The 26,737-nt window shown below is 39.6% G+C and overlaps 1 long non-coding RNA gene across 1 annotated transcript in view; it reads right to left on the bottom strand.

Annotated features, from left to right (window-relative positions):
* Nucleotides 1–4,668: 4,668 nt before the first annotated feature.
* The window catches only part of LOC116149130 (uncharacterized), a 66,764-nt gene continuing 44,695 nt past the window's right edge, over nucleotides 4,669–26,737 (bottom strand). Inside the window, exon 5 of the long non-coding RNA XR_004132743.2 lies at nucleotides 4,669–4,779. This is a non-coding gene — a long non-coding RNA (uncharacterized LOC116149130). The remainder of the gene's footprint in view (nucleotides 4,780–26,737) is intronic.

Consider the following 26,737-nt stretch of genomic DNA (forward strand, 5'->3'; position numbering starts at 1 on the left):
TGATTAATCTAGGGTGCAAGCTGGGGGAAAAGATCGTTCAGGCTGAAATGTGTAGCTTGGGGTTGGAGCTGTCTGCTTTGGTTACATCCATGGATCAAATACACTGAATAATTACAAAATTCTCTCTTTTACTCCACCCCCACACTCTGGATGTAGCCTATCTCTGTGGAATTACGGTGAACAGCAAGAGGAGGGAGGGCCAGCCCATGCACGCCCTGTAAGTTGCACTCAGCAGATATGAGACACCCACCTCTTTGCAAAGGACTTTGAAACCCCCAGGCTACACTGCCATCCATTTCACCAAAAACAGAAGAATAGTATCAACTTTGTTTACATTTTAAAATAAAGCAAAATCAAAGTAAATGACTCTAAGATGCCGTGGCTGTTCCCCAGATTAAGAGCTTCAGTGGATTTTCTGAATAGCAAACACCATTTATTCCCTGTCGATCCTTCTTTCTTACTGAGTTTAGAGGGATTTTATTAATTCTAAACCAAATGATTAATTAAACTGATTCCTGGAGTCCTCCCCTCTTCCCTTCAGCTTCAGTGGTAATTAATCATGGCCATTCCTGGCTTTTAATAGCATTAGGTTTGTGCTTTCGTATATTATTTTGGTTGTCCCTTAGAAACTCAATCGTGTCAGCATACAACAATGCAGACAACAGGTTCAGAAATGTAAATTAACCTTGATTCACCCCATCCCTGAAAGGGAGCTCCTGAGTCTGTCAGGAGAATGCGCCCCATCACTGAATGTGAAGTTATCCATTAGGACCACGGTATCTGGAGAGTTTCACAGTGTTTTTCAATAGGAGACCAGATCATCTGGGCCAAAAGAAACAGGCACTCGAGCAATAGTGGACCATTTTCCTATTTAGATAGGATGTAAGAGCATCAGACCAAAGGGCAAAAACATCAACTAGGGAACATTACAAAGATCTGGAATTCACTAACATACTTCACGCTGAAAAATATCACACATTTTAAGCCCTCTTTCAAAATAAAAAGTGTTAAGTTTCTTGTTTCAGATGGTGATTTTGTCATTCTTAACTCTCTCGAAATTCTTCTGACAATTTAGAGAGCAGAAAAAGACATAATCACAACGCACACATACAAACACACATGCATGCACACACATCAGACCACCTCCTGAAACACTATGGGATGTGGAAGGTCTGTGGTGACAAAAAAGACATATGGCTCATGACAGAGGCTGATACACACATGAAGGAAAGCACACTTTCTTCCCTGAAGAACTTTAAGGAAGCACCTTTTTCCCCCTCCACTTTTGGGATGAGACCCAAGGTCTGCAACAACAGAAAACTTTCAGGCTTTCCCACTGTTGGCCGAAAAACATGTACAACTCTTTGGTGGACTTTCTGAGAACTTCAAGCCTTGGAGACTCCTCTCAGATAGCTCTGAGGGGCTGGTCCAAAGAGGTGAGGGAGAAGCCAGGCGCTATAGGTGTTTCGTAACAAAGACCAGGTGGTCAGAATATCAAAAGACCACTGTTAATTAAATAAAAGCAGGTATCTCGAGTAAATAAATTTAGTGCTTTTCTATGTATGGGAAGATGCAAGAGTCTGGGTCATTGCCATCAATCCTTTGACAAAATCACCATCACCTCAGCTATCTAAGGCCAGTGTCCTTTTCTTTCCCATCCTGAGTGCCCTAAGGGGCCACAGCTCGGGGCGCGGCTGCAGTGGTGGATGGCTTGATGGCCACAACATCCTCTGTTGACTGATATGACAGGCAACATTCTTCCTCTACATCATGTATCCCAGTATATTTATTAACCAATAGAAAGGCAGGAAGTAGAAGGGGCTGCTGGGAGGGCACTGAGCTTTGGGAGTTACAGTTTCAACAAGCAAACGGTGGGGTGAGTTGGAGATGGGAGGAGCCCCGGTGCAGGCTGGGGACTCTACCTGCTTATGTATTTCATCTCTTCTGCACATTAAAGAAGAAAAGTGAAGATGGAGATGGTGCCCACATCAAGCCTATTGTGCCCATGGAGGGAATATCTTGGGCTCACAAGAGATAAGCCAGGCATTCTAATTCATCCTCCAGCTGTGTGCTGGGAAAGGGAATTCCACTCACATCCAAGGGTACCACTGGCCCGCTGTTCTGTTTAATATGTTTGCCTATGATCTGCAGGACATAAAATCAATTGTAGGCTTTTGGAACTGCTGAGAAAAGCTGACTTTACCCCTTGGTACATAAACAAGGAGTATTTCTCCCCACGCATAAGTGGATGCCTCATGACCAGGGAAATGGGCTGGCAAACCACGTGAGAGATTAAAAAATCAATAACAATGACCATACAAATCCACCTTTATTCTGATATAAGGCAGGTCTCCTTTATCGATGCTCTAACTCCTCTCCCCTTCTGTGTCTCCCCGTCTCTTGTTCACTGGGGTGTTCTCCAGGCCAACCAAGAGAATACTAGCTTTTCTTGCTTTATTTTCTTCCCTAATTATGTTATTTTTCTCCCTAGTTGAGAAGCTGGCCATCAATAATGAGATTAATATATCCTCAGTTGTAACAGGTACAACAGTAGGGCTGTGTTTACAATAATAGGACAGCGTTCCAGGGTAGTTGTGAGAACTGAATGTGGAAATGCAGGCAAAACACTTACTGCAGTGCCCCGGCTCATAACATAAAAACCTAGAAACCTCTATGACCCAAACATTCTAATTTGGGACCAAGTCACACACACTGCCCTCTGCCAAAAGAGGCCTGACCTGCTTTCAGAGAGAAACAGAGAAATCTGGGCCCAAAGGCAACTTGGTAGCAGGGGCAGAAAACGCATCCGGGAGATCAGGTGTCACCCTGACCACAGCTTGCAGATGTTCCGTCCCATCCCACTGTGTCCTTTGCATTTGGAGATCAACTATGCCATTCCCTCATAGAAGGAAACTGGGCTTGCTTCTTTCCTTCAGAAACCAGAGTAGGAACTAGCCCGCATGGTCCACAAGGATATTAGTAACCTTATTACTAGGACTAGGAATTAATTCCCTAACAACCTGCGCTGGTTAACAGTCTGAAGAGGATCTTTCTGGACCCTCGAATGTCCATCTCACTGGGAGAATTTCTCTCTCCTTGCCTGGGGCAGACTGCTGCTTTGCTAGGTGAATGTATTATCTCTGTCTCATTGTATTACTACAGGGCTGTATCAGGGTGACCTACCTGCGGTTTAACACACAGAAGGTCGCTTCTCAATTGCCACAGGTCCAGATCATGTGTTCCCAATCCGTGGGCACCTCCGTTCTCAGCAGCTGGTCAGGAACCCAGCCTCCTTCCTTGAGCAGGCGACTTCCACGTGTGTCTACCTCACTCCAGCAGAGAGGGAAGAGCAGGAAGACTTCGAAGGACCAGGCTAAAGAGCAGACATTACTTCCGCTCACATTCCACTTGCCAGAATGCAGTCACATGACCACACCTAGCACGGTGATCTAGTTGTGTGGCCATAAGCGCTGGGACAGTCAGTCTTAAGGCCCCGGATGAACCGTTCCACGATGCCTGCTGACAAACACAGAGAGCTCTCCTCAGTCCTGAATGAGCATCTTGGACACACACACACACACACTCCTGCAATAAAGCTTACAGAAAATGTTTTGAGACTGGAAAACTCACAACCATCCTTAAGACTCTGTGAGGTACCCTATCTATGAGAATTATTTAATCCAGAAAATAGAAAAATGAGATTCACAATATCATCCTCCATGAGCTGGAAGGCATGATCTCTTTGAAGCAGGTGTGGAAGCTGCAAGGAGACAGGCTGAGAATGAGGCAAGGCTGTAAGCAGACAGTCCTGTTAAGAGATGATGCCTCATGGAAAATACTGCATCTTGCTATTTCACATAAATATGTATGATAAATATTTTCCTAAGTCATTCAATGCATTTTCACAGCTTTTGATGGCTGATATTATACACCCAAGTATTCATGATTGAGGCTTCTCCTCTGGTGGCTTCATTTTTACCCTCTGAGAACTAATTAGGCTTCTCTATTTATTCTTTTTAATAAGCTTTAGAATTTAACATGTACATGTATATTATGAAAATTGATATCTTATGATATTGAACCTTCCCATCCAGAGATATATTACTCAATTTGTTCAGGCTTTCTTTTAGGCTAGGCCAGCCAGCAAAGTTTTATTTTTATATCTGCACATTTACTTTCTAGTAAGGTAAACTTAAGCACATCACTTAACCTTCTAAAGTGTAAGTTTTCTTAATGGGATTAATAATAGTACCTATTTTAAGTAGTGAGTATAAAATGAGGTAAAAATGGAAAAGCTCATATCATAGTGCCTGACATGGTAATAACTGTTCAATAAATGAGAGCAATTATTACAATTATTGCTAGATTTATTAAATATTTACTTGCTCATTGATGTAAACTGTATGAATAGGGTCAATTCCCCATATTTTCTAACTGGCTTTGTAGACATACGAGGAAGTTTTTTTGTGTGTGTGCACTTTTTTTCTAATTTACTAAATTCTGATCATTTCTAATGGGTTTTCAGTTGATTATCTTAATGTCATGTAGGTATTAGAAAATATTATTATAATAATGAAAAATTTGAATCTTTATTTCTGATACCAGAAGTTAATTTTAGTCCTTATATTACATATTGATCTGTAACTTTTTTCTTGTACTTACCTTGTCTTTTTCTCCCCTCCAATCCATGACAAGACCAAGACCATGTTTTATTCATCTCCAAGTGGCCCCAGCAGAGCAGAATGCCTGATGTCTGGTTGGCATTCATTTATTGAGCACCTGTTGATTGTAGACAGACTAGGTGAGTGCTAGATCATAAATAAAATAACTACCTGGAGTAGAAACTATCATTAACTACACTGTACAGAGGAGGTAGGTAGCACATCCAAGGTCGCAGTGATGGAGCCAGTCATTCCATCTCCAGGGTATCTGTGTGGCAACAGCATACATGAGGCACATGATCTGAAAGATCACAGGGAACTTGACTCATAATGAAGCCACAGAATCTGGAGGGTACAACATCTGGTTACTTTGGCTGTGGATTTTAGGATTTCTGTCATTCTTTTCTCATGGTTGGTTGCAAGTGTTTATTTCTGAGCCTGACACATCTCTGTGCTGTTTTATCTTTTTGATGGAAATGATGTACTATCCAGATTTACAAGACTGTTCTGGAAAATAGGCATCCTATATTGATGCTCAATTGGGTCACCTGGTATTTTAAGCTAGTCAACATTGCGGATTCAAGATGATCAAGGGACCAGGGAACAATTAGTCAGGAGGCCTCGACAGCCAGAGAGTAAATTACATTTATGAGCACACTCTGGAGCCATCACAAAAAGCTGTTTAATGAGAACATGGGCTATTTGTTCTCGCCCATTAAACAATGTCTATACTGATGTGGGTTGTTGGTTTGGACAACCCCCAGCTTTTGTTTTTTACAGGTCAGAGTGGAGATTCTGCACACAAATTGTTGTCTGGACCACTTGCAAAAGTGACTGAAATGTATCAACATTTCACGGACTTGGAATCCACACTTCTCTTTGGAAGGCACGTTGGCACTTTTTTATTAGATATTTGGCCGTATGGTATAATGGAAAGTATGTTAAACTTGAATTTAGGAGTTTTGATCTTTCTCACTGGGCAAGTTTATTATCTGGGCAAGTCATTTTACCTCTCTACTGTAAAAAATAGGGGACAGTAAATTGGATAAAGTTTCTTCCCACTTAAAAATTCTAATCATATGCTGGCCACACGTTGATGTAAGGATGCAAAGATTTATAGGTTATTTTAAAAATCTGCTATAATTTAGAGATAGTGTTTTTTTTAATAGTTTCTTAAGCTTCAAGAAGAGATATTAAAATAAAATTTGTGAAACAATCTCTTGGTTTTATATTTAGGAGAGGAAATGGATTTGATGTTATTGGTCAAAACCAAGCTCAAAACCATTTAATGGAATTAAGGTAAATTCAGGCACTTCTGTTCCTTAGATTATGCTGTCAAACTAGGAACAAATACGAACGGTATCTCTGGATATGGAGAAATAGAGAGCAGAGTGGTTCCTTAACTGCCCTAAAGTATTCAGTCCACAGAGTGTTATCATTAGAATGTGTTCAATTAAAAGTAAAAGAAAATTCAACTTAAACTGTTGTAAAAACAGAGGGATTCATTTAAAATATTGTATTCTCTCTTCCTATTTTTTTAAATGCACTTCTACATATGTATAAGTAAGCATGTATATGTATGTATACTTATAACATATCTGTATAATATATCATACAAATATACGATGTATACATTTTGTGTCATTTAACACATGTAGCATAATATATAAATTACTTTAACCTTGTATTCTCAATATTTAATACTTAATATATTTTGGAGTATAACATTAGGAAATAAGAAACTACATCAGTCATTTTAAAGCATTGTACAGTAGTCCATTTTAAACCAGTCTCTGTACATATGAGCATTTAAATTGTTTACAGGAATTTGCTTAAAGACAACCTGTCTGGTGAATTAGTCGCCCACCAGCGCAAAGAGGCTTCCTGGTCCAGGCCACTCTGGGGCAGGATTCCTCTTGTTGGTTCTGCCTGGCCAGGTTTTTAAGTGAATATGTCTTCTTTTCTCTGTAGGAAGTACCTAGAAGTAGTGAGTCTTAGGATACTTGCATGTTTAGAATTTTTAAGAAACTGCTAAACTGGTTTCCAGAGTGATTATATTATTTTACATATAGTAGTGTGTGAGGGATTCAGCTGCTATGAATCTTACCAGTATTTGGTATTGTCAATATTTTTTATTTCAGCCATTCTTGTAAGTGTGTAGTGTTACCTCGCTGTGGTTTCAATTTTTATTACTTTGCATTTACATTTAATATTATTTTAATTTATACTTGTTTACATGGTTAATGACGTTGAACATCTTTTCATGTGCTTATCTGCCATCTGTGTACCTTCTTCAGTGAAATATCTCTCATGGCTTTTGTCCATCTTCTGATTAGACTGGTTGTTCTTTGTCAGAATCACAGTTTGCAAATATTTTCTCCCAATCTATAATTTTTTTTCTATAAAAATTTTAGAATAAGCTTAGACAATAAAACTGATTATTTGTTTCATTTATTGCTTTTATTCCTAAGCAAAAGGAGTAAAGGAATTAGGAATTATTTAAGAACAAAGGAATTAAGAATTTAGGAATTTTCTAATAACTTGTATTTGAACTAATAAGTTGTCTTAATTTTACTGCATTTCCCTGGCATGCTATTGCTTGTCCTTTTATATTTTTCGGATGTTTGGAGTTACCTTTTTGAGATATGTTTGTTGTATACAGCATATAGTTAGACATTGTTTTGCCATCAAATCTGCCAGTTTTAAGCTTTTAATTGCGTGACCCATTTGTTAATGTTACTAGAATACAGATTTGGCCTTAGTTGTATCATATTTTATTTTATACCGCCTTTAATGTATTTTTTAAACAATATGGTTCAGATTTGATTGAGGGGTGTGTGTGTGTTCCCTAAGGTAATTTGGAAAGTTAACTTTTTGTTGTTTTTGTTCTCTTAATGTAAACATTCAGGACATCCGGCTACTCTTTTTACAACATTGGTACACCACTGTAAGTGAATATGAAATCCGAAGAATTCCACCTGTATCACTCTTTCCTTTCCATCTTTCACCACCTGATTTAAGCTCTTATGCTACTTTTCTCAGTTTTATTAATGATTAAATTTGTGTCTTTAAATGCAACTTTATATCTATTACTTGATTTATCAACTTTAACTTATGTATTTTGTTTGTTGTATTTAAAATCTCTTTCATTTCTTACCACTTACTTTCCAAGTTCTGTTCATTATTTTATATTTCCCACATATTTACTGCATAACTTTTACATTCTGTTCTTTAGTTGTTGTTCCCATGGCTATTTTGGCTACGCCTGTTCAGCGCTCATCACCAATCCTTTCACCAAAATCTCTGCATCTTTTCATTGACTGATGTCAATGTCCTCAAAAAATTTCTCAGTAAGGGTGCATTTAGAGGTCCCTCATCCTTGCTTATTAAAATATGTTTTTTGTCTTTGGCTGGGCATACATTTCTCAGTTAAAATTTTATTTCTTCCAGGAGCTGGCAGGTGTTGCTTCATTTGATGGCTTTGTGTTTAGGTCCGTACAATTGTGTTTCCTCTTCTAGGTAACTTAAATCTTTTTGCCTGCTTATTCAATATATACTTTATTTGGCTTTGAAATCAGTAACTTTATTAGCGCATGTCTTGATGTGACTCATCCTGTATCTTCTTCTCTTTAACACAATAAGCCCTCTTTTGAGCATCTTTGGTCCAGTCTCCTTTATGAAGGTAAGCTTGGTGGTGGGTGGGATGCCATCTGTCTTCGACCCCGTTGTGTCCTTTGTGTATAGAACTTCCTGCTGTACAGAAGGTGCTCAATACATTATTGTTGTACTATCTGGAATTTTTTCTACAATTATAACTTTGAATCTTTTTTTCTGATCCACTATACGTTTGTGTTCTTTCAGGACACCGATTTTCTTGTATGCTATATAGCCTTCATCTTGTCTATTTTTTCTCTCTGATCCTTTTCAGTACTTCTCATTTCAGTTTGCTCACATGGCTCAATTCTGTCCAAATGGAAATGTTCTTTGCATTTTCACACGTCTCCTCTCCAGCTTCCAAAGAGACCTTCATTTCCATGACAGTTTTATCTTGTTTCCCACTTCTTTCCTTAGCTCCCCCAGCTCACTTTTCTTCTCCCAATGTCCGTTAACCTAAAATTTCTCTAAACATTGGCATTTCTGCTTTCAGCAGGTGTTTTTAAAAGATCATTTTTTCATCACTTTTTTAATTTAATGGTTGTTAGTTTTAATGATTTCCTTCTACTCCATGGAAACTCTTCTGAGTTTTTTGTCATCTGATATTTATCTTTTTCCTATTTTTGACCCTTTAAAAAATTTAGTTTCTACTCCATCAGGTTTTAGATTTTTAATTTATTTTTGTTTCTTTTAAAACAGCATTTCACTAAATGATACTGCTTGGATTAATTGTGTGTTGGAATAAATTTCTTACTTATTTTATGTTCGAATGAGCTGTGTTCTTCCTAGCTTCATTATTTCAGATTTAGAGGAATTTGGCCTCTATTCTGGAACAGCAGCAATTGTCCTTTAGTTCAAGAGAAGTCCTTGATGGCAGCGTTTTCTCTGTGAAATGTTTACCTTTCTTCTCCCATCCAACAGAGACTCACAGCTGCAGTATTGCTCCAAATTCATATTTTATTGTCTCCACTCTGGCTTACCAGCAAACAGCCTGCTGTAAACCTGGCTTGTTTTGTGTAGTCCACCTTCCTCACTAGCCCCGGTGGGGAAATGAAATAAAAATGAAAGACTGAAGCTCCTACTTTTAAGCTTATTATTTTTTTCCCAAAATGGGATCGTTGAGTTTGCTTGTTAATATATGCCACTTACTTTGGAAATCTGAGCTCTGCAAGCCTTTTCTGACTTCTGCAGTCACCGGTGCCTAGACCTCTTTCCATATGTCCATGGGGTGCTTCCTGACATTCTTAATACGTGGGGATCAATTCATGTATAGCAAAATACGGAGTTTCTATTCTTATCCTTTTGGCTTGGGGACCAGCCCTGAGAAGAGAGGGCAAAAACATCTTACTCTCCACCTTCTTTATGCCAGAAATCCATTATCACTATCACATCCTCTAAATAATGGCTGGTATTGAAGGGTTTTACTGGGGAAAGACCTTGGGGCCAGGGAGATTTGAGAGCCTCTATCTTGAGTACCTGATCAAGAAATTCACATCAAAAATGTCTTTGTTGGGATTTAAGGTACACGATAATGGGAGCCAAACAGGATCCCCTCAGTTGGGACTTTACTGTTCTAGATTGGGAGGAGCTGCCCATCCACTTTGGGCAATCAATCCTATAGGAAATTACAAACATATGCCAAACTTTGAGTATTAATTTCCTGAGGCTGCTATGACAAATCACCACAAACTTAGTAGCTTAAAATAACAGCGTGGATAAAGAAGTTGTGGTATATTTATACAATGGAATACTAATCCGTCATAAAAAAGAATAAAATAATGCCATTTGCAGCAACATGGATGGACCTGGAGATTGTCATTCTAAGTGAAATAAGCTGGAAAGAGAAAGAAAAATACCATATGATGTCACTTATATGTGGAATCTTAAAAAAAAAAAAAAAAAGACAAATGAACTTACTTACAAAAGAGAAATAGACTCACAGACATAGAAAACAAACTTACTGTTACCAGTAGGGGAAGGGGATGGGATGGGATAAATTGGGAGTTCAAAATTTGCAGATACTAATTACTAAACAACAAGTTCATACTGAATAGCACAGGGAACTATATTCAATATCTTGCAGTAACTTATGGTGGAAAAGAATACGAAAACAAATATATGTGTGTTCATGTATGATGAAGCATTATGCTGTACATCAGAAATTGATACAACATTGTAAACTGACTAACTTTCATAAAACTATGTGAAAAAACACCCCAGAGACTTATTGTCTCACAGTTCTGGAGACCAGAAATCATCATTTCTGGACCAGAATCAGGGTGTTGGCAGGGCTGAGGACCCTTTGAAGAGTTGAGGAGAATCTACTCTATACCTTGTCTAGTTTCTGGTAGCTGCCAGCATTTCTTTTTCTTTTTCTTCTTCTTTTTCTTTTTCTTTTTCTTTTTCTTTTTCTTTTTCTTTTTCTTTTTCCTTTTCTTTCTTTCTTTCTTTCTTTTTTTTCTTTCTTTCTTTCTTTCTTTCTTTCTTTCTTTCTTTCTTTCTTTCTTTCTTTAATTGAAGAATAGTTGACTTACAATGTTGTGTTAATCTCTGGTGTACAGCATAGTGATTCAGTTATATATATATATATATGTATATGTGTGTATGTGTATATATACACATACACACATATATATTCTTTTTCATATTCTTTCTCATTTTAGGCCATTACAAGGTATTGAATTTGGTTGTACTTGCATCACTCCAATCTCTGTCTCCAACTTCACAACCCCATCTCTTCTGTGTGTCTAATCTTCCTCTGTCTCTTTCTTATAGGGACACTTGTAACTGCATTTAGGGTCCACACAGCTAATCCAGGGTGATCACCCAATTTCAAGATTCTTAATTTAGTTACAGCTGCAAAGACTCTTCCTTCCAATAAGGTAACATTTATGGGTTTCAGGAATTAGAACCCAGTAACTTTGGGGGCCATTCTCAGCCTGCCATACTTTGAAAAACCCATTTATAAAATCCCAGCAGTTTACACATCACCACATCATTCCACACACTCTTCCAACCGGCACCCATTTGTCTACATCTATAAATGGATCTCACGAAGGTTTTCAACTAAAAGCATTGCTGGTTTTAATAGAGACATATAACATTACATGAGCTAAATGGGAAAAGAAACTTTAGAAACAACAAACAATCTTTTTCCTGTGACCTTTATCCATTAAGATTTAGTTCTTATCTGAGCTGGTCTATAGGAGAGTAGAAACACACACAAATGAGCTGATCCATCAAGACGCATGTGTGTGGGAAACTTGTTGAAAGTCATCTAGAGCCAATGCCCTGAGTCTAGGAGACAGACTGCTATAACCAGCAGAAGCCATTAGGTAGTTGAAAGGATCATTACTTAAAACAAGACAGTTCCCTCTGTCTTTAAATCTTATCAAAGTTGAAATTAAGAACAGCAGAAAGAAAAGAATGCAACTGGTCCAACGCCTCAAATGAATGAGATGAATATATTTTATATTGAAAATTATATTTGAACCCCCCAAATTAAGTCATTGAACATGAACAAAATGTAACTGAAAGTAAGCTCTCCCTTCCCAAGGAGCCAACCCAGAGCACAGAGCAGGGGAAGATGGGCTGAAATGAGAGGTAGTGGACATGAGTTCCCATTCACTAAATAGGTGTGTGACATCATTTCTTTGAGAAATCCTTTCCTTTATCTAATGTGACGTGGGTTTTGGGGAGAGGGCTATGATGAGACAGCTGAATATATGACTTCCTACAATACTTCAAGTTGTAATAGTGATGTTACTGTGATATCATGCCTTGAATGTTTCTTGCTCAAGAGCATGAACTATTGGGTTTTAGAAGGTCAATATGAATAGAATATTGCAATTGGGAATAACCAGAGAGAGGACAATTGGATTAATTGCACCTTTTATTTCTGCAGTTGGTTAAATCTGGTGCTAATTGAGGTCAACGATGTGGGTTCAGTTCCTCTAAGGGCCAGATGGCTTTGCCTACTTTGGGGGCAAGAGGATGCTACACTGAGCTCCCATCAGCCTCCTCACTAATGTGTATCATTGGTCTCAGAAGAGAAGAAAATGAAATCAGAGTCCATGCCATATGTGAATAAACAGGTCAACATCATTATAGAATCCAGCATCTACAGAATCTCAGGGTGGAATGGGATAGTGTGACCTTCACGAATAGAAATGAGCATCACTTTTACTATGATATTTAAAAACACAGTACTTTCCATTATTAATTTTTGGATTTCATTTCTCTGAATGGGAAATGTCTTAGGTTGGGATGATACATCAATTAGGGTTTAATGAGAAAAACAGAATCACTATGACTGATACAGAGAAGGGGACTGATTGTAAGAGTCTGACCTTGTGCAGTTGTGGGAGCTGGTTAAAGAGTCCATGAAAGGCCAGTTATTTTTATATCTGCAGCTGGGCCTGAAGTCCGCAGGGCTGAGAGTTGGGAAGGAGAGATCATGGGAAATGTGGAGAGCAGGATGAACAGGAACTCATAAGGTGAGCAGCAGCCTATGAGGACAAAGTGGAACCTGCCTCCCAGCCCCCAACTTCCCTGATGTAAGTGAACTTCTGCAGAAGGAGCTGATGTCCTTCTCCGCAGAGCTGCACACAAACCTGGCCAGGAGTTGGAAAAATTGGAGGAGGAGGCCTGGCAGGCGCTGGTGTAGCTGAGGGCTCAGCTGCTGCCTCCCAGAAACAAGGCGAGCCTGCGGATCAGGACCATCATGCCTGGACTGCACTGGCGCCTGGGATCCTGCCCCAGCCTGGAGAGTGTGGAAAGGTGGTTACTTCTCCAAGCCTGCCTCTTCCAAATCTCATGCAGAATGTCACTTGTGACCCACACTAACCCAGAAATATACAAAGATGAGGATTCTGAGAAACACAGTTCTGGTTTAGCTAAATTGAAAGCACAAATCCATCATAGATGAAAAGATTATAATATAAAAAGTTTTGAGAATAAAGTTTTATCAGTTACATATATGTATATATGCTTATGTGTATAAATGTGCACATATTTGAATACATATATATATATGCACACACTTAAACATACACACATACACATGCAAAGAGTCTCTTGTTTCAAAAGGAATAAATTTATTATTTTCTCCCGAGTGTCTGGATGGTGACTCTCTCTCACCTGGGGCAGGTAGGTAACTGGTGTCTTACTTTCATTAGTACAGAACAGAGATAAGCAAACTATGGACTGTGGGTCAAATCTGGACCACTGCTTATTTTTGTAAAAAAGAGTGTTTTTGGAACACAGTGACTTCCATTTATTGTGTGCTGTCTACGACTTTCCTGCTACAAGGGCAGAGTTGGGTAGTCACAACAGAGCATGGACAGCCTGAAAAGCCTAAAATATTTACTTTCTGTTTATTTACAGTCAACGTTTGCTTCCCCCTGTATAAGCTCTACCTGAGGCTGTCCTCTTGATGGTACGATTCTAAGCCATCCTCAGGCGGCTCCCAACACCGCATCCCGCTTGTCAGAGGTGGGCAACAAAACAACACTCTCTTACACCAAATATCTCCCTCATTAGGCTGATTCTTTTGCCACAGTTCCGAAAACCCCATGTTGAGATTAAGGTAAGTTTCCAGAAAGCATGTAATTAAAGTGCCAATATGCTACCAGGGTTTACATATTCGCATTAAAAGCAATTACGGTGATTCCATTCGACCAATTAATTAAGTTCACTTAGTGAACATAGGCCTGGAGAAACAGGATGCAAAAGAGGAAGCTGGTGTTGGACATTCAGGATGTGAGCCAATCAGTTCAAATCTCAGTTCAGTCTGGGTTGGACAGGCTTACCTGGGCCTTTAAAAAAAGAGTGATGGATATCCGTGCCCGGTGGCCAACATATGAGAGAAGAGGACAGACATGCAATTTCAACTTCCCCATGTCATAATTTGCTAAGGACCAGCCTTGTTAAGAAGACAGAATGCTTTCTCTCCCAGGGCATGCCAGCTATAAAAATCAGTCGGGGAAGTCTCCGAATTAAAAAACAAAACAAAACAAAACAAAAAACCCCAAACACTTCTAGCTGAAGTCAGAGCAGTTAAGTCCGGACGTCTGCATCCATTTGATAGCTGTGCGCCCCCGTGCCTGACAGGTGACTACTGACTCCATCAAGTCTGTGTTGTAATTGAGGCTCCCAACTCTCTGGTGGATCCGGCTAGTTCAGCCCAGAAGTCAATGGCCACTCATTTTTTGCTTTTCTAATAAATCTCTGCCACTGGCATCTCCCTGTCCTTCTTCTTTTCATCTCTGACTGTGGATGCAACATGGTTTCTCATTTAGATGCCTGATTTTCTTTCTTTCCATTTCTTTCAGTAAACGGAAAACTTTATTAATAAGACACAGCTGAAAGCTTGGGAGTGCGTCCTCCTGGGAGGTGACTTTCAGCTTAGTGTGAAGCTAAAAACATGGTAAATAAAGGTTATTTTCCAAGGTCTGGAAAGTAGGCTAAAACGAGAGCAAAAGAAAGGTCTTGAGTTAACTATTGCAGGGGCTGTTTAGTTCGGTCGTTCTGCTCATTAAATCCTCAAAGTCACTTTAAGAGCAAGAGCAACTGTCCATGCTGTCTGGTCTGCGGGGCTCAGCAAGTGTATTCTGAGGTTGCAATAATGACGCTACTTGCCCAAGTTTCCCCAATCAGCCAGAACTCTTCGACCTTAATCCTTGTGTTACTGAGTCCAAACTCATTCTGTTCACCACACAACAGGCCAATAAATCAGGAGATGAGGTGTTGGGGCAAGAAATAATGACTTTATTCAGAAAGCCAGCAGATGGAGAAGATAGTGACTAATGTCCTGGAGAACCATCTTACTCAAGTCAGAATTCAGGTTCCTTTTATACTAAAAAAAAAGGGGTGGGGGGGGGGAGTGTGGTTGGTTGTTGCAAGTTTCTTGGTGTTGGAATCCTTTGTTCTTGGAGCTGTCCACGTGGGTCAGGTCATGATGTTCCTGTAAACCTCCAGCAACACAAATGTGACTCTGTTCTACAAGTTTTTCTCTATATTTGAATGGAAAAGTGTTACACCCTTAAAGGTCAGAGCCTTGAGAATGGGCTCTTCTGTATATTTCAGGCAATAGGCAACACTCTTTTACAAAAGGTGCAGAACCAGCATGACTGAGCCCGGAAAACAGAACAGAGGGTTTGAGCTAAAGAAGCAGATCTAATATGGAGTCAGATTTGTTCTTCCCTATTACACTTGCTCTTAATTCTTATTGTCATCCTATTTTCAAATGCTGTGATTCTCAGTCTTAGAAAAATGTAGAAAAAATGCCCAAGGCATACGGGAGAACACAGAGCTTGTAACGGTGGAAGCTCGTGGTTTCCAAGGTAATGAAATGCCAGGAAGTCACTAAGCTTTCAAGAAGGCAACACTTAATCCAAATAATCCAAAAGCAATCTACTTGGCAATCTAATTATATTTCCTTAGGAGAAAACTGCAAGAGTGTTTGTTTGCATTTAATTGCCTCCCCTTAATATGTTTGTGTTGTACTCATTTCTGACTCTGTTCCCAATCTAAAGGTCCCTTGTAATATTTGACTTAGCTTTCCAGACTAACCCAGGGGATTGCACTTGGATTCATACGTAATAGGACAGGCAAGCTCTTATTTTGTGTTTGTCAGAGATGATGTCAGTTTCCAGAAACAATCACTTTCCTTAGACAGGTAGAAAGGAAAACTACGTATTTAAATTGACTCGTCTGTTTTGTTCTACTTATGTATCGAAGCACTGGCGACGCAGAGAGAGAAAATTCTATGCGCCTCTCTCTCTCTCATTATGTGCTTAATGGTGAGGATGGAGGATACGAAGAAAATGACCCGTCTTCAGTTATATGCAGCAGAGCAATACCTGTTTAATGGATAGATTCTGACGGGCGTCCCATTCCTGGAGAGCCATGACAGCACTCTTTATACTTAATCGGAAATGCCACATTTGCATATTGTTCCTGAGTTTTTTCAGAGGTCTCAGAGAAGCTGGGTGAAGGTTGAGGCCAAAAATTACTTCTGACTATCTGGAAAATCGTGCCACACTCTTGAATTCAAATAGTCTTGCTGGTATGTAGAAATAAAGACACTGCTTTCAGTCCCACAAGGGTTTCTCTTCTTCTATCGTGGGCTCTAGCGTCGCAATGGAATCTCGGTTATCTTTTCGTGTTCTCTCTTTCTCTTTCCCCCAGGACTGCTGTCTTTCTCTCTCCTTCTCCAGCACAGAGATGCTGCTACCTCCAGACTCACAGACGGAAGGCAAACTTCCCTTACTGGCAAAACCTACGTGAAAAAATCTTGCTCAAATATCACCCTCCCTCTGAAGTTGATCCCAATATCACTCCTGACCCTGGAACCATGACATTCTGACATCAGCTGGTTTTTAATATATATGCTGCACTACAATAGCCCTTCTTACACTGTGAGCTCTTCCTAAGCAGGGACATATTTCTCCTTGTGTCTCCCTCTTCTAAACACAAGGCTGAGCACCTTGCAAATGCTCCATAATATTTGTTGAATAAGTGAGTGAATATCAATATTCTTCTGTGCAGTGGAGAACTATATTCTGCCACATTCAGGAAAGAACGTCGCTCAAAGTTTGTTCATTTCCTGTTTGGATCCCATGGCCCTGAGAAGCAAAAAGATATCTAACAAGTTTTTTCTTAGGATTTCCACCTCTCTGCTACATTGCCCATCTGTTCTTGGTTTTTTCCCTCCCCCTGCCAGAAGCATGTGTGGATTTTTCTCTGATATTTACCACGAGCATCTGATCAAGATCCTGGACGTCAATCTCACAACGTTGTTAGAGTCCTCCCTATTACTGGATCCCCCTGGAGTTTTTCATTCTCAAAGTGGTCTACACTGAGCCTCCAGCAGTTCATCAGTTAAAACTCAGGTTTTCCTACCCTGGCGCTGGTTCCTGTGTTGGTTTCTACTAGGGACTCCCTTCTGGTAAGTCAGGACACCCTGTATTTGCCCGTCTAGCTCTCCAATCTTGGGGGCAGTGGTTTGCCCTGTGTTTTCCTCTCTCTGTGGATCCAGGAAGAGTTGCTGATTTTTTTAAATCTGTTCAGCTTTTTAATTTTAGAAGGGACTGGTGACTTCCAACCTCCTATTATTTCTTCTTAAAGCATCATTTTCTTATTAATGTGAAGAAACACTTTTTCTACTGTGAGTTGAGTTTCTCTGCTCTGCTCTACATGGAACGTGCAGCCACTCAGCAGGGAGGTTGCAGGCATCAGAAACCAAGAACAACTAGGTCAGTGCTCTGGGTCACTTGCTCCATGACTGCAATTTTGTGCTGCCGAGACCCTCTGAAGAGTGGGAGCCTACGGGACTGCTCAGAGGATCAGAACTAGTAAATGAGAACACAGGCACTGAGAACACAAAGGGTCTTTTGATTTTTCCATCCTAACTCTTGGATCTGCCAACTGAAATCAGTCTCATTGAAGGTTGTCAAATAAATTCTAGATGACCATTTTCTCTGTTAAATGTTGGAGTCTATTCGTTCTGGAAATCTACCTCACTTGTGGGGGTCTCTTCTTATTTTGTCTGAATATTTGTGGAGAAGTTTTAGTATTAGGAAGTCTTGAACCCTTGAGGAGACTTCAAATTGTCAGAGTCATGGGAAGTTCCAGAGAGCTTATCTGGAGTCGTTTGAGAGATGTAGTGTTAAGAGAATTATGTGAAGGCAGTAGGACTGGGGACTGTTCAACCCTCTGGCATTATCTTCATGCCTTTTCAAAGAGCTCGTGAACTCTCCTAGCATTTGTTCGGCTGATCCACGTTGTCCAAAAAACACCATCTTCACATAGAGACAAAAGGCGTCTCCCTTTTTAGCTTTTCCTGACAATTTTCTGCCAGGCTTTTGCAAAGCTAGTCAGACACACAGACAGGAGCCTTTGACAGAACAAGGGTGACATTTCAAGGAAAGAAGGATGACAGGATGCCTAACAGCACACTCTAGAAATCAGCACCTTTGAAAGGTACAGTGGAAATTTCAGCACATCAGCCTGGTATTTTACTGTGTAGGGCTGGCCACCGGGTCCTTTCATGCAGCTCAACAGGAGTTAAATTATGTAGACGTTGCAAATGCCAAATCGCAGGAAGGTGGATTCAAAATTCTTATTTTACAGCTCCAAATGAGTGTGGACACTTCCCATCAAGAAGGACATTTGTTACCCTTGAGTTCTTGGCACAAATATTGCTCCTTTATGAACAAATTGCAGTTGGAAAAATGATGTTCCCCACAGGTAGAAGGAAGGGACAGCTTTTACCTTCTCAATAACTAAATGAATATGTATTTTTGATAGCTGCTTTGGAAATGCCTTCCTTGCAGGGTGTTAGAAACTATAGTTACCAGTATTTGAAACTAAGTCTTAAGTACCAAGAAATAGCTTGCCGTTTCCATAATACAGAATTGCCCGGGAAAGTAAGATGCTGTTAGTGGCTAGATTGCCAGTTTGAGAGGTACGTGATAGTGTGACTGAGCTGGATGAGGGCAGAGCCAACCCCTTCCGGCTGTTTTCTTCTCACCAGAGCGTAATTCTCGTTGATGAGCTCCCACACGGTGTCGCCATATGCGTCAGTCTGATGGGTCTTGGTTGCGGAAGCATTGTTAGACCTACTTCCTGCCTGACTGAAACTCACACACACAATGAACACATCTCACCTTGTTCACTTCTTCTCAATGAGGGCCAGCTTTGCTTTTTTGGGTTTTTTTTGCTTTTTAATTTTAGCCCTGGGTTGAACCAAACACATAATCTTTGGGTATTTCTTAACTTCTCTGAGACTCATTTCTTTAACCAGCAAGATGAGGAAAAGTGAATTAATCCACACGTCCCATCATGTAATTCCCCTGCTCCCATGTCTGCCCCTCTCAGAGTTAGAGTTGAAGGTCTGGAAACTGACCACAAGCCCTGCAAGATGGGGTTCCATGTTGCTTCTGTTACATGTGTCTCCACCTGCATTATCCTTCACTTCCTCTGTTCCAAACACTGCTTTGTTTCAAATATGCCTGGCAAGTTCTCCCCATCAGGATTTTGCTCTTGTTGCTCCCTTTTCCTAGTGGACTCTTGTCCCAACCATCCTCTCTTGGAGAGCCCTGCCTTTTGATCTGCTTTTAGACGGCAGCTCCTGTCCCTCCCTCCACCCTGCACTCTCCCTCTTGGCTTTATTTTTCTCCGCTGCACTTACACATCTGACATACTATAGACTACATTCTGCTTATTTATCTCCACAAAGACATACACACAGATATGAAAAAAATACATAAGCATAGGATTTTTTACTTTATTATTAACTGTTGTATCTCTGGGACAAGACTAGTGCTAGGTGCTCCATAAATATTTTTGAATGAACATACAGTCAACATTTTTATGGGGTTTAGAGGTTTCTTATTTAATTCTTACTCTCCAAGGGAAAAATTATTTTAATCCCTATTTTATAGGTGATGAAAATAAGGTTTAAAAGCATTCATATGTTTAGGGCTTAAGACCCTACACCTGGTGTGTAGTCAGCTAGGATAAACCCTTGACCTCTTTTGAATCCAGATATGTTTTCTTTGTGTTACACTATTCTGTCTCTTTCTAGGGTAAAGGGCCAGATGCTGAGCACCTGGAGTTATAAATCAAATAGCACACCTTACCATTAAAGAACAGAACAGATTTGGAGATAAAGCTCTAAGTCTGCAGAGACTTACCTTCTAGGGTGAGAAGTGTTCTAAGAGAGGACCACCAAAGTAAGAGCCATCTCCCCTATTCCAGCTCCTGTGTATATGAAGGCTGCCTGTTTCTAGCCCATGCCAACTTTGGACCAAGAACTTGCCACCTCTTTCATTTTCCCCATAGAAATTCACTCAAACAACTGAGTAAGATATGCTGACTTCCTTGGGGATTTCATAGAGCAAGTGGATGACAGGTTTACCCTCGACACCAATCAGCAGACAATGTGAACGCCCACCACAGACAGTACTGTCTTCTACTGTCTCTTTCTGGCCCTACCACCACTGGTAGGGTTGCGGGGAGGTTCCCTCTCCTGTAGACCCAACTCCCGTGCCTGGACAACTCCAAGTCTAGATGCTCAAGAATATTTAGTAAATAAATACATTATGATTTTTTATTGTGGTAAAATATTCATAACATAAAACTCACTGTCTTAACCATTTTTAGGCATACAGTTTAGTGGCATGAAGTACATTCACATTGTTGTGCAACCATCACCACCATCCATCTCCAGAACTCCTTTTGTCGTGCAAAACTGAACTCGGTACCCGTTAAACCATAACTCCTGGTAACTGCCCCTCTTCCCAGTCCCTACGAGCAACCGTTCTACTTTTCTCCTTTTTTTAAAAAAAACTTTCCTTTTTTTGCTACACCCCAGCCTCTGATAATCACTATTCTACTCTCCATCACTGTGACTTTGGCTTTTTAAAATTCAGCATATAAGTGAGATCATGCGATATTTGTCTCTCTGTGTCTGGCTTATTTCACTAAGCGTAATGCCCTCCAGGTTGATCCATGTTGTCACAAATGGCAGAACTGCCTTCCTTTTAAAGGCTGAAAAATATTCATTGTGAGATACATTTACCCATTAATTTAACAATGGATACTTAGGTTCTTTCCATATATTGGCTATCGTGAATAATACTGAAGAGAACATCGGGGTGCAGACATCTCTTCAAAATAGTGATTTTATTTTCTTTGGATAAATACCCAGAAGTGGGATTGCTGAAACATACAGTAGTTCTATATTTAATTTTCTGAGGCAACTACACACTGTTTTCCATAGTGGCTGTACCAATTTACAGCAAAATGATTCAATGAGTAAATGAATGAATGAATAAGTGATTAAAATATGAAAGTAATATTTTAAGCAAATACATCTTTTTGAATTCCTTAAACTTTATGATTTGTTGGGAAGACTTCTATATGTAAAATCTGAGACCTTAAAAACCTGTAAATAAAGCATTTTTAAATGACTGAAGGAAGAAAATTGAAAAACTAAGAATACTGTTGTTTAAAAAAAATCAATAAATAATTAACACAGTCGGGGTACCTTAATCAGCTTTTGTAAATTTGGATTTTCATGTATTGGGTTTACTCAAAGTTAAATTAATATGCATATGATTCAAGATCCCGTATCTTTTTGTTGTTGTTGTTGTTGTTAATTTGGAAGTTCAAGTTTACAAAGAAAGACCATATTTCCCTATAAACATCCAGGAAGTGCAAGCTGCCAATATCTAGCTGAAATATTCAGGAGGGAAAACAGCCAAAATGCCACATGGGTGAGGAATAACTTTCCGTGTCCTATCAAAGGACCTCTTCAAGTTATGTATTGATCCCAACCCAAGGAAAATATGCCTAGAAAATTAATTTGACATTTGCAATCAATAGCACTCAGATGTCACTGGAACGGAGGCTGGAAAAAAAAGGATGACTTTAAAATTACAGTCATGAATTTATAATTACAGTAATGAACAGAAGTAATTTATTGAATGAATGTTTCTGGAATCTAAAGAAAATCAACCTGCCACCACACATTGCTGAAGGAATGGAGAGGCAGGAGCTTGGTTTTTCTAGACTAATCTTCATTAACTCATCTGTGCCTTCTTCCATATCCTACTGTCTGGGCTTTGTGCTTCACTTTCTGAAATGTGTTCTTTCTTCCCCCCCCCCCCCAACACACTAACTACTGTACACTAAGCTAGCACAAAGATTGAGCCATTGAAAGATTCAACTGTGGTAAGAATGAATATTTGCCCGTGTTCATTATCTCATCTTGGTCCAATGGTCTTAGAGAACATGCACTTTGTGCTTTGGTGGAGGAATAAAAAGCACTGCACACAGTAGGTGCTTAAGAATCTGTACTGAGTGAATGAATCAGCCAGGAGTGACTGGCATTAGGATCATCTACCAGGAATGACAAACACGTTCTTAAAACAGAAAGACTGATTGCACAGTTAATACTGTGATCATAAAAACTCTGGGGGCTTCTTTCTCAGTTTGATGAGTTCTTTTCTCCCCGACATACTTCTTGCTTTTTTCTACACCGTTCCTTTGATGACTTATCTGGTCTCAGAGCTTTAAATGCCATCCTCTTACTGATGTGCAAAGTTACATCTCTGGCCATGAACTCTACTTCCAATTCTAAATGCTTCTTTCCTCCTGGCTACCTAACACGTATACTTTGATGTTTAATAGGCACCTTACGCTTGACATGCCTCCAGTCAAAGTCTGTGATTTCCCTTTCTCCAGAGACGCTCCTCTCTTAGTCGTTTTTATCTCAGCTAATGGCAACTTCATCCTTAAGGCAGAACCATCCTTGACTCCTCTCCTTTATCATAACTTACATGCAACATACAGCAAATCCTTGTCATCACATACATACGGAATCTGTCTAATGCTTCCCATGTCCTCCCCAGTTCCCTACCAGAAACCATCGTCTTCCACTTGTATTAGGCCATCTTCCAATGGCTTTCTTATGGGTCCTCCTGCTTCTGCCCTTCCCAATACCCAATCCTCCCCCACAGTCTATTCTCAATAGAGAGTTGTCTTTTCAAAACTCAGGCAGGACCACGTCCTTTCCTTATTCTAAGCTCTGTGATGTCCCCCCATCTCACTCAGAGTAAAAGCCAAACTTGTCCAATGACCTTAGGGACTCATGTGAGCTGCCTTACTTGCAAACTTACTCGTCTCATCTCCTTCAACTCTCCTCCCTCATCATTATACTTTGGCCACACTAATCTCCTTGATGTTTCTTGAACAACCAAGCATAGTCTCGCCTTCGGATGGTTGACTGTACTGTTTCCACTGCCAGGCATTCTCTCCTTACAGTTAATACGGTTGACCCTTGAATAACACGAGTTTGAACTGCATGGATTCACTTACGTGCAGATTGCTTTTCGATAGTAAATACACAGTACTACACGACCTGGGGTTGGCTGAATCCACAGATGCAGAACCGCAGATACAGAGGGCCAACTGTGAAATTATATTCGGATTTTTGAGTGCATGGACATTGGTTCCCCCAACCCTCGTATTTTTCAACTGTTAATTTGGCTTCATTGCTCAGTTCCTCCAAATTTCAGTTTATCTGCCATGGAATCAGTGATGCCATGAAATGGCAGTTACCACCCACCCCTGCCCCTGTATCCTTATCTTTATTCTTTGCTTTCTATTTCTCCATAGTTTTGATCCCCATCTGATCTACCCTTTATTGGTCGGTTTCATTTACTGCTGATATCTCTGCACTGGAATGTAAGTTTCATGAGGGCAGAGACATTTCTGCTGCTTTTGTTTTTGTTTTTGTCTGTAGCTGTATTCCAGGTGTGTAAGACAACACTTTAGTAAATGTTTTGGGTGAGTTAAACGAATTACATTAATCATCCATTCCAAACCATTAAAAAGCAAGACTGTGTCTGCCATTTGCAGGAGTCCAAACCTCTGGAGTATTCAGCACTGTCTTGCTCATTATTTCAATACCACAGGGTGATTACGCTCTGGGTTCCACCTTTGGGTTTTCATTAATTAATACATTATTAAAGAATTAAACGTATTTTCTTCATAGTTGCTCTAAGACTTGCTATTGAAAGATGATTGTATGAGATAACGTGTTCAGACATGGGTGATTTGGCTGTCATTTAAATTCTCAGGGGTCTCTTTTAGCTATATTGGCTTAAGTTTGGTTGAACAACATGGCAGAACTTAGCTACTTCAGCAAATACATCCTCATTTTAAAAAATGTTTTTCAGGCAGGCCTGCTGACACTGTTGGTAAAGTACCAGTAGTAACTGGTACCTTTAGTTGGTACCTGCATCCAAGAAAGCAGTAAAGCAGAAATCTGTGAGATCCTCATGAGCTCAGTACCGTACCCAGAATGATGCCAACAATTTTATTGACAGGTTCAAATGAGGGGACATCTGTCCCTTCTGGTCACAAGCCTCTTTGTTTCTGCTCCTTCCAGGATGCTAAAGGGACTGTGGACAATATTATATATCAGGTCTTCTCTAACGACAAATTAAAGCACACACAGATATATACATATACATATCTATAAGGGGGACACATGTTCATGTGCATGGAATTGATTTCAGGGCAGATTTTGAGTCCTCAATCCCACTAAGGAGTCATTTCAACATAGAGATAGTTTCAGTTCCAAAATAAATATTTGTTAGTTCAGACCAAAGGAATATTCTCTGGAAAGAATCAGGACAGAATGTGAATCAGATTCTTTTGAAAAGAATACAATTCAGAATCAGAGAGTCTTGTCCGTTACTTGGGTGGCTCTACAGTTGGATTTCTCTTTCTATGTTTATCTCAATCAAAAAACCTCAATAGTCTCTGCTCGAGCTACAACAGACCAGGAAGATCTAAAAATGTTCTGTATCTTCCTTTCTGATGTCACTGAAATTTTTCCATCACTTTTAAATATAAGTCAAATAGCACCTTTTCCCATAAAGCTTTCTCTATTACCTTTAAATGAAAATTAAATTAATCTTTTGTTCCTTTGGACTCCCATATCCCCCATAATACACTGTATTATATATGTGTGTGTGTGTGTGTGTGTGTGTGTGTATGATTTATATCTGAATTTGCAAGACTGTGGTCATTAGGAACCAATCATTCTTTCAACTTCTCACTCTGTGGATAAGACCATTCCCTGGTTCCCTGAAAGGTGATTGTCAGTTTCTACTCTAATCACTTCTATCACAGTGATGGTACTATCTCCCAAGGCGGCCTGCTTTTTCAGTGTAGACTTGGCTTTCTGCTGACAACAGCTTGGACCAGGTAGAATGTAGCTTCTCCAGTATCTAAGCTGAAGCAGGGCTTTTGTTTTGGTCGATTTGTTAAAAAATAAAAAGAAAGAAAAAAAGAAAAAATCCTGGTCGAACAGTAGGACAGGAATGGCCTACAGAAGGATTTTTTCATTGACAATTGAGGGTGAAAATGTACCATAATTACCAGGAGCTCCAGGAAGAATTAGACGGTTGAGATGATGTTTTAAGTGATTAAGGGATTTTTTTTTTAAATCATCTTTTCTTTTTCAGGATTTGGAACAGCTTAACTGCAACAAACAGGTTTTCTGGAGGAGTTTCTTCGGAAATGGCTACTTGGGCTTAAATCCCAAATGCTGCTTATTTTGTGGATGCCTCTGCTCTGTGTTCCCACTGACCTGGGACATACTTTCTCCCAACATTTACCATGCTTTGCTGTAATTAGTTGTTCATTGTGTATCTCCAATGCCAGACTGTAAAACAAGAGAGGTCTAATCACCAAGTCTGTCTTGTCAGTCACTCTATTCCCAGGGCCAGCAATTATTTGCAAACTGGATAAATGGCCGTATGTGGTAACCGTATGCAGTGGGTGAGCTGATACTCTGGGAGTTGCTCTGTCCTTTTAAAAATGGCTGCTCATCAAGACACATGGTCCCAGGGTAAAATTTTAGCAGAATTAGTCTCCCTTCTTCTCTATAAGGTAAACATTTAAAAGGGTACAATTTAAACCCTTCTATGACTTTCATGGGTGTAGTTAATGGACAAGATAGTTTCTGTGAAATGATGTCCAGGACTAAATCATAGAGAAGGGAGGCTGGAAAATAGAATGCAGTGAGCAGTGTAGACGGGGTTAATTATTTACTTACTTTTTATTAACACTCCTAGAAATTATAAAGGGATACAACTATATATTTATTTATAATGCTGAGGTAAGTCATGTGCTTGGAAAGCTCAATAATGCAACATGATAATATAGTAAATTACTGATTGATAGATTGTATTGCTTGGAATAACAGCAAATAGGTAGATGCTGATGAGGTAAATACCTGGAATTATTGCTTGCTATGGTGTGAACTGATTAAACAAATATTGACTGAGTACTTACTAGGATAACTATAATAATAAATGTTTTACATCTATTAATTGATTTGATCTTCTCAGACATCCAATTAAGTATTTTTATTTTCACTTTATAGATGAAGAAATTAAAGGTCAATTACACTGGGTAATTTGTTACTAATAATATAACCTGTAATTGGCAGAGCTGGAGTTTGAATTCAGTTATGATTTACCCAACACCTATATATTTTTACCATATCATAATGAATAGGTAAAAGAAAAGAGCCAGAGCATGTATAAAGGCCAAGAGGAATAGAAAGATATTTAGTGCAGTAAGTAATGATGGAAGAGGGCAATGATAGTTACTGAAGTAGGAAAAGAGATTTGGAGCCGTATCTTAAAATATCTATAGGAGATGCATTGGCTTATAGCTAAGGAAGCAATGTTCTTTGACTTGCTCTGTAGACAGGTGACTGCCTGCAGGGTGGATACCATGAGACTAGTGAACAAATAAAGAGAGCTTGCTGGATAAGCCCATCAAAGCCACCTTATCCACATGACAAGACACAGAATATACTACTGACTTTAAGA

This window comes from Camelus dromedarius, chromosome 22 (genome assembly GCF_036321535.1).
Source record: "Camelus dromedarius isolate mCamDro1 chromosome 22, mCamDro1.pat, whole genome shotgun sequence".
NCBI classification, from domain to species: domain Eukaryota; kingdom Metazoa; phylum Chordata; class Mammalia; order Artiodactyla; family Camelidae; genus Camelus; species Camelus dromedarius.